The sequence below is a fragment of the Phyllostomus discolor genome, chromosome 8, assembly GCF_004126475.2.
Source record: "Phyllostomus discolor isolate MPI-MPIP mPhyDis1 chromosome 8, mPhyDis1.pri.v3, whole genome shotgun sequence".
Classification (NCBI taxonomy): Eukaryota; Metazoa; Chordata; class Mammalia; order Chiroptera; family Phyllostomidae; genus Phyllostomus; species Phyllostomus discolor.
This window is the reverse complement of record NC_040910.2, coordinates 39101564-39111604: the sequence shown is the minus strand read 5'-3', so window position 1 is coordinate 39111604 and position 10041 is coordinate 39101564.

Here is a 10041-nt window from a genome sequence, read left to right as displayed (position 1 = left end):
CTGGTGACCTCCCACGCCCCCCTTGCCTCTCTCTGCCCCATTAAAAGCAGTCTGGGGGAGACTGACGGCACATACAAATGCTCAAAATTCTAATCACATTCTTCAATGTGTCCCAACTTTTAATAACGTCGAGCAATTGAATGACATCTTTTTGTTGCTTTTCACATTATAATATTTCTTTTTGTTGTGTTGTTCTAGCTGAGGTTTTCATTCTATTTTTAAATATGCATCAGGTGAAAATTCTCAGAAGATTAAGCATACATATTTCATCATGTTTGCTTATCATAAGCCACTTTCTTCTTTCTTTGCACTCATCAGCTACAGAGATACATGTGACAAAAAAACAGTAGGCCAGGCCATACATTCTTATCTCAGAACGTTACTGCTAAAATATCAAGATGACAAAACTCCATTGCACACAGAAATATAATCACCAGTTTGAAGTGGTTTTTAATGTTTCAATTCAGCAGATTCTACACAAATATGTTGTCTATCTGAGTATTAAAATTTTGAAAGCATAAACCAGTATATATATATATATATATATATATATATATATATATATATATATACTAGCTCTGGCTGGTGTGGCTCAGTAGATTAAGCACCAGCCTGTGAACCAAAGGGTCATGGGTTCGATTCCCAGTCAGGGCTCATGCCTGGGTTGCAGGCCAAGTCCCCAGTGCGGGGCACATGAGAAGCAACCACACATTGGTGTTTCTCTCCCTCTCTTTCTCCCTCCCTTACCCTCTCTTTAAAAATAAATAAAAATCTTTAAAATTAAAAAAAAAATCTAGGTAAGACTTCCAGGCTGAAAACAGAAGACCCGCCCCCTGAGCCCCGCCTCTTTCCTTCGATGGACAAGTTCAGTGTTGCCATAGAAACTGTTTTTTCACTCCCAAGGTCCTAGGCAAGGAATTCAGGACTCTACCTGCATGTCAAAAAGAAACTAAGGGTTTTGTTGTTGTTGTTGTTGTTGTTGTTGTTGTTTTAATTTAAATTATTTTATTGTTGTTCAATTACAGTTGTCCGTATTTTCTCCCCACCCCTCCCCCCACCCCTTCCAAACCCACCTCCCTCCCTTGCTTCCACCCTCCTCCTTGGTTTCATCCCTGTGTCCTTTATAGTAGTTCCTGAAAACTCTTCTCTCCACTGCCCCCTCCCCCCTCGCCTCTGGCTATTGTTAGATTGTTCTTGATTTCAATGACTCTGGTTATATTGTTTGCTTTTTTCTTTTGTTGATTCTGTTCCAGCTAAAGGTGAGATCATATGGTATTTGTCCCTCACTGCCTGGCTTATTTCACTTAGCATAATGCTCTCCAGTTCCATCCATGCTGTCACAAAGGGTAGGAGGTCAGAAATGAAGGGTTTTGAGGTTGATTTTGAAAGCAGTTTGTAGCTCCTTGGCATCAAGAAAAATGTCTTGCACCTGTCAGAGTGGCCATCATCAACACATCAACAAACAAGTTTTGGTCAGGATGCAGAGAAAAGGGAGCCCTGGCTCACTTTTGGTAGGAATGCAAAGTCGTGCAGCCACTGTGGAAAGAAGTATGGAGTTACCACAAAAAATTAAAAATGGAACTGCCTTATGACCCAGCAATCCCACTTCTGAATATATATATGAAGACACCCAAAACACCAATTTGAAAGAATATATTAAGTTGGCCAAAAAGTCCATATGTTTTTTTCCCTAAAATAAAAGGCACATTTTTCCTTTTCACCAGTAATTTATTGATTTGGATATTTTGAGTATGGCAGCTATCTCCCACTGTTAGCTTCTAGTGGACAGAAGCCAGGGGTGCTGCTAAACATCTTCTAACATGTAATGTTGACGGGAGAAACCTGGTTCTTCTTGTTGACGCATGTAAAGAATTACATATCAGCAAATCTAGTAGTATGTAATCAGTTTATTAGTGGCTCACTTCCATGGAAGAGAACAGGACTGGGTAGAGTAGGGGGTGAAAGGCAAAGTTGCAGAGCAAAGCAGAGTGAGAAAAGCAAGAGGGGCTGGAGACCAGGGTGGCAAGCCGCTGGGCAGCCTGAGGCCAGGTGGCCAGAGGCCCTGTGGCCCGAGAGCCAAGAGCCCCCTGAGCTCCTGAGAGCGAGAGCATCCTGAGCCAGAGAGAGAGAGAGAGAGAGAGAGAGAGAGAGAGAGAGAGAGAGAGAGGGAGGGAGGGAGGGAGGGAGGAGGGAGGGAGGAGGGAGGAGAGGGAGAGGGAGAGGGAGAGGGAGAGGGAGAGGGAGAGGGAGAGGGAGAGAGAGAGAGAGAGAGAGAGGGTCCTTTGTTCTCAGGACTTATATAGTTGGTGGGATAGAAGGGAAAAAAGTTACATATTGACTAATGGGTAAATGTGGCGCCAGCTTTCCTGGGGGAATGTGACGACCCAAACTTAGGGATGAATGGGGGTCTGTTCACCCCAATTCTTATCTTGTTCCAGACTCCATTTGGTCATCCTGTTGTAAGACAAATATGTGACTGGAGGCAGTTAATTAAATTTGGGGGCAATTTCCAAAGTTATTTGTGGGCACTTTCTGTAAGCATCAGGGACTCCATTGTAAGACAGATAGTGACCAGAGGTAGGCAATTGACCAAATTCGAATTATGGGCTCTTTCTTGCTAATATAGTGTTTCTTGTGATGTTGGAACACCTGGCGATATTATCAGACCAGACTCAGGACTGCTGAGTTAGCATGTGAGACTTGTCTCCTTCCTCCTCCCTGCCTCGGTTTACTATTTATTCTACCTAATTGGTAAAAGGTGTTTCCTGGCAACCAGGGTGCTAAATGCTGGCCAGCGACAGTATTACAGTCTCAGAGTTCTTCCTATGCTGTCTCCTGCTTTAGTAAGACAGCCCCACAGCGAAGAATTATTTGGCCAACATGTCAACAGTACCAAGAACCTTCACAAACCACTTTTGACACATTCTTTTGACACACTCACATTAGATTCTCCACACGCTGCACAAATCTGTGTGTGTGTGTGTGTGTTTCAGTTGCGTTTTTAGCTTTCTTGAAACAATAAAGCATAATTTGCCGAAAAATGTTGTGTATCTTCTTCCATCTTCAATATTAAAATGGCTACACAAAAGTTCATCAATTTTACAAGTTTTTAAAGAAGATTTTATTTATTTATTTTTAGAGAGAAGGGAAGGGAGGGAGAAAGAGAGGGAGAGAAACATCATTGTGTGGTTGCCTCTCGTGTGTCCCCCACTGGGGACCTGGCCTGCAACCCAGGCATGTGTCCTGACTGGGAATTGAACTGGTGACCCTTTGCTTCACTGACCCTTGCTCAATCCACTGAGCTACACCAACCAGGGATAAAAAAGATTTTTTAAAATTTATTTTTAGAGAGAGGGGAAGGGAGGGAGAAAGAGAGGGAGAGAAGCATTGATGTGTGATTGGTTGCCTCTTGCTCACCTCTAACTGGGGACCTGGCCCCCAACCCAGGCATGTGCCCTGACTGGGAATGGAACCAGTGATTTTTTGGTTCGCAGGCCAGCACTCAGTCCACTGAGCCACAGCAGCCAGGGCTTGGGAAGTCTTTTAAATGCACGTTGATATGACAGCTGTCACAATCTAACAAAATTGTTTTGAGTGAAGTTAAAGACAACTAAGGACTATTAGAGTCATCGCACGGAGAAAGCTAAGTGAACTTTTGGCCAACCCAATGTATGCGCCCCTATGTTCACTGCAGTTATTTACAATCGCCAAGCTGCGGAAGCCGCCCAAGTGCCCACCGACAGACGAGTGGATAAAAAAGCTGTAACAAATACATATAATTGAATATTACTCGGCCATAAGAAGAAAGAAATCTTACTTTTATGCTAAGTGAAACAAGTCAGTCAGAGAAGGCAAATACCATATGATTTCACTAGTATGTGGAATCTAAAGAACAATGTAAATGAACAAACAAAACAGAAACAGACTCCTAAATGCAGAGAACAGACTGATGGTTGCCAGAGGGGAGGGGGGATTTGGAGGACTGGGTGAAAAAGGTGAAGTTATTGACAAGTGCAGATTGGTACTTAAAAAACAGTCACGGGGATGTAAAGTACAGCACAGGAAATATAGTCAATGATAATGTAACAACTATGTCTGGTGCCAGGTGGGTGCTGCACATATCAGGGGAACACTTTGTAAAATATATATTGTCGAACCACTGTGCTGCACACCTGAAACTAATACAAACTAATATTGAATGTAAACTGTAGTCTTAAAAAAAGCACCTCTTGCCTGCCTTGGCTGGTGTGGCTCAGTGGGTTGAGCACTGGCTTGTGGACCAAGGGGTTACTGGTTCAATTCCCAATCAGGGCATGTGCCTGGGTTTTGGGCCAGGTCCCCAGTAGGGGGCGTGAGATAAGCAACCACACACTGATGTTTCTCTCCCTTTCTTTCTCCTTTCTTTCCCCTCTCTCTAAAAATAAGTAAATAAAATATTTTTAAAAATTACTTTAAAAAAAGCACCTCTCCTTTTCATTATGTTCAATGATGTCTTAACAACATCAATGCATCAACTAAAGATAAATACAGGGTGGAGCAAAGGTAACTTTACAGCTGTTCATATAATACAATAATACAATAAAATAATACAATAAATAATACAATAATTAATAAATAATAATATGAAAAGAAATACTGTTTTTCAAGTACTCACAACTGTAAACCTACTTTTGCCCCACCCTGTACTTTTTCTGGGGAAAAAAGTATTGCTATATTTTCTAGAAAAAAAAGTGTATTCAGTCCAATTCATACCATCCATACACACCACAATCCCCAACAAGCAGCATTTATTCTGTTTATTCTCTTTACATTATTCATACATTTATCTGAAAGCATATCCTTTTTGTCCCAAAATTGTACATTGGCTTTACTTGGCATTGTAAAGCTCGCCCAATTTGCAGTTCTCAGCATGACCAGTGACCACGGGCACACAACCATTGTGCGTCTGAGGTGCGTAACTTCGTGCTGGTCTCTCTGCACTCATTTCTGTGCTTCATTTGGAAAATTTTATGCTGTCAAACCAGGAAGAATATCCCAATTTGTAACCCTAGAAATACGAGATCCATTCAGGATGGCTTAAACTTTTTATTTATTTTATTAAAATATTTTATTTATTTATTTTTAGAGAGAGGGAAGGGTAGGGAGGAGGAAAGTAGAAGAAATACCGATGTGCGAGAGATCAGTTGCCTCTCACATGCCCCCAGCTGGGGACCTGGCCTGAAACCCAGGCATGACCGCTGACTGGGAATCCAACCGGCGACCTTTTGGTCCATAGGCCAGTACTCGATCCACTGAGCCACACCAGCCATGGCTTATTTCTTTTTATTTTTCAGATATTATTTATTTATTTTTAGAGAGGGGAAGAGAGGAAGAGAGGGAGAGAAACATCAATGTGTGGTTGCCTCTTGAGAGACCCCAATTGAGGACCTGGCCTGCAACCCAGGTATGTGCGCTAACTGGGAATCAAACTGGTGACCCTTTGGTTTGCAGTATGGTACTCAATCCACTTAGCCACACCAGCCAGGGCTATTTCTGAAATTAATCCTTTAATGCAAATATCGCCCAAATCAATTTCACTTGCACAAAATTAGTGTATTAAGTCCACCATATTCCCCTTTATCAGCTTGTTACATTTCTTACTAAACACACACACACATTGCTTTAGTGTCCTAGGGCTGCATGAACAAAGCATCACAACTGGGTGGCTTAAACAACAGAAATTTTTTGTCTTGCAGCTCTGGGGGCTGGAATTCCAAGATCAAGGACTTGGTCTGGATTGGTTCCTGCTGAGAATTCTAAGGGAGAAGCAGTTCTGTCTTCTCCTCCAGCTGCCAGTGGTTTGCTGGCAGTCTCTGTCATTTCCTGGCTTGTAGAAGCATCACCTGGTCTCTGCTTCTGTAGTCATATGACGTTCTCCCTGTGCATGTGGGTCTGTGTCCAAATTCCCCCTTCGTATAATGTCACCAGTCCTCTTGTACTGGGGCCCAGCCCACTCCAGTGTGACAGATAATTCCATCTGCAACTGCTCTGTTTCCAAATAAGGTCATAATCTGAGGTCCTGGGGGTTAGGACTTCCTCATATTAATTTTAGGGGGTCACAATACAAAGTCCAGCACATGCCTACACATGTACACATGTGCATGTGTATTTATCCCTATTAAAAGCTCTGAGGTCAGATCTTGCTTTTGTGATCACACTGCCCTCTTGCTGTAAACACCAGCTTGCAAATCTGCTCCCACACAGTAACCTTTCTCCAAGTGCCTTTACATGTGTGGTACACAACAGTGCCTGCCTCAGTCCCTCTGACACTGGGTAACAACCCACCGAGGGACTGGTCCACCCTGTGTTAGCAAGTCCTGGCTGACTCACCTTAGGGTCCTTCCCAGTGTCACAGCCCCAGCTACAGACGTCCTGGACCTGCTTTCTGAGGCCCATGGACTGCTTTGCCAGAGTAAGGAGGACGTCATGAAATTGATGGGTTGTGGCCCTTGCCGTGTGAAATTTTAATGCCTATTTGCCAACATGGGGTGGTTCAACTCTTCTCCACCCCCGGGAAGAGTCAGGGTGTGGGCAGCACTCCTGGGGCTTTATTGCGGAATGAATTCAATACAGGAGGGCACTTTAATGAGGTTGAAAGGCTGAGAATGGAGAAGGGAAGCACAGGGTCAGCGGCTGCTGAAAGGAAAAGGTGTGGGGACAGGGGTCTCAAGTGTCTGAGGAGAGGCACCGCCGGGTGCTCAGGGACGTAGTGCTGAGCCCTGGCCAGTTCTGCTACGTGAAGCGTTAGCTATTGTCCCCCAAGAATCAAACCAAGAATTTTCTAGTGCAGGGGGTTCCCACCTGGGACGATTCAGTCCCCCAAGGGACACTGGGCCACGTCTAGAGACATTTTTGGTTGTCATCACCGGGAAAGAGGGATGCTCCTGGCATGGGGTGGGTGGAGGCTGGGGGTGTTACAACGCACAGGACAGCCGCCTCTCACAAATATGATCTAATGTCATGTGTCCGCCCCCCAGCCACCCTGTGGTCTAAGGACATTTGTGTTGAACCTCAAAATCCTCCTTCCCCTTTCTCCTTCCACACCCAAGCCCTAGTCATCCTGGGCTTGAGTCAGACAGAGAAGATTAAAGGAAAAAACCCCACCCCCTCCCTCTGTCTCCTTCCCAGGTTGAGGCTGGACTGGGGCCATCAGGACATCAGATTTCTGGCCAAGGGAGGGGGGGACTCTGGTCTAGCGTCAGGGGCAGCTGGGGACGCTCTGGGGATATGGGAGGCTGTTTGTGTCTCTCCTGACCCCAAGCCTATCTGTTTGTCCTGTTCCAAGTGCTGGGTGTTCACCTCTCCTTCCGAACCTCCCTCCCTCTCCAGGGGTGTCAAACTCATTCTCACCAGGGGCCACATCAGCCTCACAGTTGCCTTCAAAGGGCTGAATGTAATTTTAGGACTGCATGAATGTAACTATTCCTTAACAGTTAATGGGGAGCTCGGCACTGCTACTGGGTGGAAACAAGGTACCCGGCTGGATACAACAAGGCAGAGGGCCGGATTCGGCCCACAGGCCTTGTGTTTGCCGCCTGTGCTCTAGGCAGAGCCACGTCTGATCTTCCCAGCAAATCAGATCCCCCCTCTTAGTTGGGGCATGTATGCCCTCCACTGGTTGTCCAAACTGCAGCTGAGGCCTGCCCTGGAATAAGCCACCCCATCCCCACCCCCATAGGAGTTTTTATCTGAGCCCCCCACCCCCATCGCCCCACCTTATTTTCTCTCAGAACCCTACCTTAGGTCCTTGGTTCTAAAGTCCTGACTCCTCATCTGCCATTCAATCAGCCTTTCGGGTCTCATTTCTTTAGCTGAGGCCCTGACTGTGGGGGACTGGGAGGGTCTAGCTCTGTCCTTGTTCCTCAGACTAGGGGCTTCAAATCTTTAGGGCCCCAGCATTGCTCAGCATAAGGCCAGACCCACTGAATGAATGACTCCATGAATGAATGAATGACATGACTCTGGGGTAGCTCCCCAGCTGGGCCCCAGTACCAGGGGAAGCCTTGTTCCTGCCTTCCCCACAGTCAGGGCCAGGAGATAGCCGGCTCCGACAGGACCAGAACCCAGAGATGTGTTGGGCTGCCCCCTGTTGCTGGTGCTTTGTCTGCCCCCAAGGGCTGCCAAGGATGTTCCCCTGGGTGCCTGTCCTACCCAGGGAGCTGATAGAAGAGTAAATACTGAGCCACCTTTTCCTTTTCAGGTAGACCCTCCTCTGCTGGGGAATAAATATAACTCAAAGATAATGATCGCGTGTTGCTCAGCCCTCTAGTACCAGCCAGTAGTCTGATCCTCAGTGTTCTCATCTGGAAAATGGACAGTGAAGTGATGTAAAATCTCCTAAGGGTGTTATGAGATGAAAGGAGGTGAGGAATGGAAATAAAAAGCTTAAGCTAGTATTTTCAGAAGTCATCTTTCATTTCTCAGCGAAATCTAAAGGGAGCCTGACGCGCAGGGAGGAAAAAATTGAGGTTCTTATCTTTCCTTATCTCTTTATCTCCTCCAAAGCGGTCTAGCCTTATCTCCCGTCTTCTGAGGCATTCTCTCTCTCTCTCCGTCTCTTTCTCTGTCTCTCTCTCTCTGTGACCCCACCCACACCCGTTTTTCAGGCTTCTTTCCAAGAAAGAGGGTGTGTTTTGGTGGGTGGTCTATGTCAGTATGGAGACTGAGCTGGCACCATTTCGGCTCCCAGAACCTCAAGTTTATAAGTCCTGTCTGTTTCCCAGTTTCTGTCTGAATTTCTGATTCTCCTCCTGCATGTCCACCATTCAATTACTGGATAGATATTTACTTTCATTTTAATTAAATGTGTTGGGGTAACAGTGGTTAATGACATGATATAAATATTAAGTGTACAACTTTATAACCCGACATCTATGTACTCCATTGTGCACCCACCACCAAAGCCTGGTCTCCTCCCCTCACCATGTACTTTACCCCCCTTGCCTCTTTCCTCCTCCCCCAATAGCCTTCCCTCTGGTAACTACCATTCTGTTGTCTCAGATATCTCTTGAGCTCCTACCATGTGCCAGGCATTGCTGGGGACAATGCAGTGACTAAGACTGCCCTGATCCCTGCCTCCACGTGGATCACAGGCCAGTGGGGCAGACAGTTGCAGTCCCGACAGGGAGAGAGCAGATGTCAGGGTTGCAGTGGGGTAGACCAGGGCACTGTGGGAGTCCAGAGTAACAACTGACAGGGACCCAGGGGGCGCTGAGAAGACTTTTTGGCTGAGAATATTAACAGCTAACACTTCTATCACTGTTAAATATATACTATACCCATTCTAGAGCTGGGGGGACTGAGGCCCCATGATATTAATGGGCTTATCCCAGCTGGGTCAGCTAGGAGGGGTGCTGGTCTGGCCCCCATGATTCTGGCCATGCAGGTTTAATACCATTGCTGGAGGAGGCCTGGAGGCCAGGGCAGGGGTGGTGGTGGGGAAACTACATCCAACATTTGCTCAAACTTGAAACCGCTTGTGTGGTAACCTAGCTAGTCTGGGAGGGCAGTTGGAGGAGGGTGGGGAAGCTTCCAGGACACTGGCCACCCAAGTGCATACACCTGACTCGCTGTCAGGTGAGCATATGCGCTCCTGAGCCTGCTCACTGCTCTTTGGGAGTGTTTCTGGACTGTGAGTTAGAAGAAACTTGCTATGCCTCCTGCCCAGCTGGATGAGAAATTCCACCTGGGGCGCTTGGCACATTCAAAGCTCATTAAATGCCAGCTGATGTTATTATGATGATTATCCCCACTATTATCCTCAATAACTAATTAATTAGAACTAATGCGTTCTCTTGGCGTCCAATTGGGTCTCTCCCGGCCGAGAAGTCACCGGACCCCGTATAGAGGAGAGCTGGGGCTTAGACCTCCCCGTAACGCACGACTCAGCCCACCCCGTTCTCCCTAGCCCACATTAGGCCTCGTAAAGCTGCGAGAAGGCTGCTGTGGGGAGTACCTGGCAGTCGGAGTCTGGGTGGGGGCGACCCATGTGGCACCCCCAAC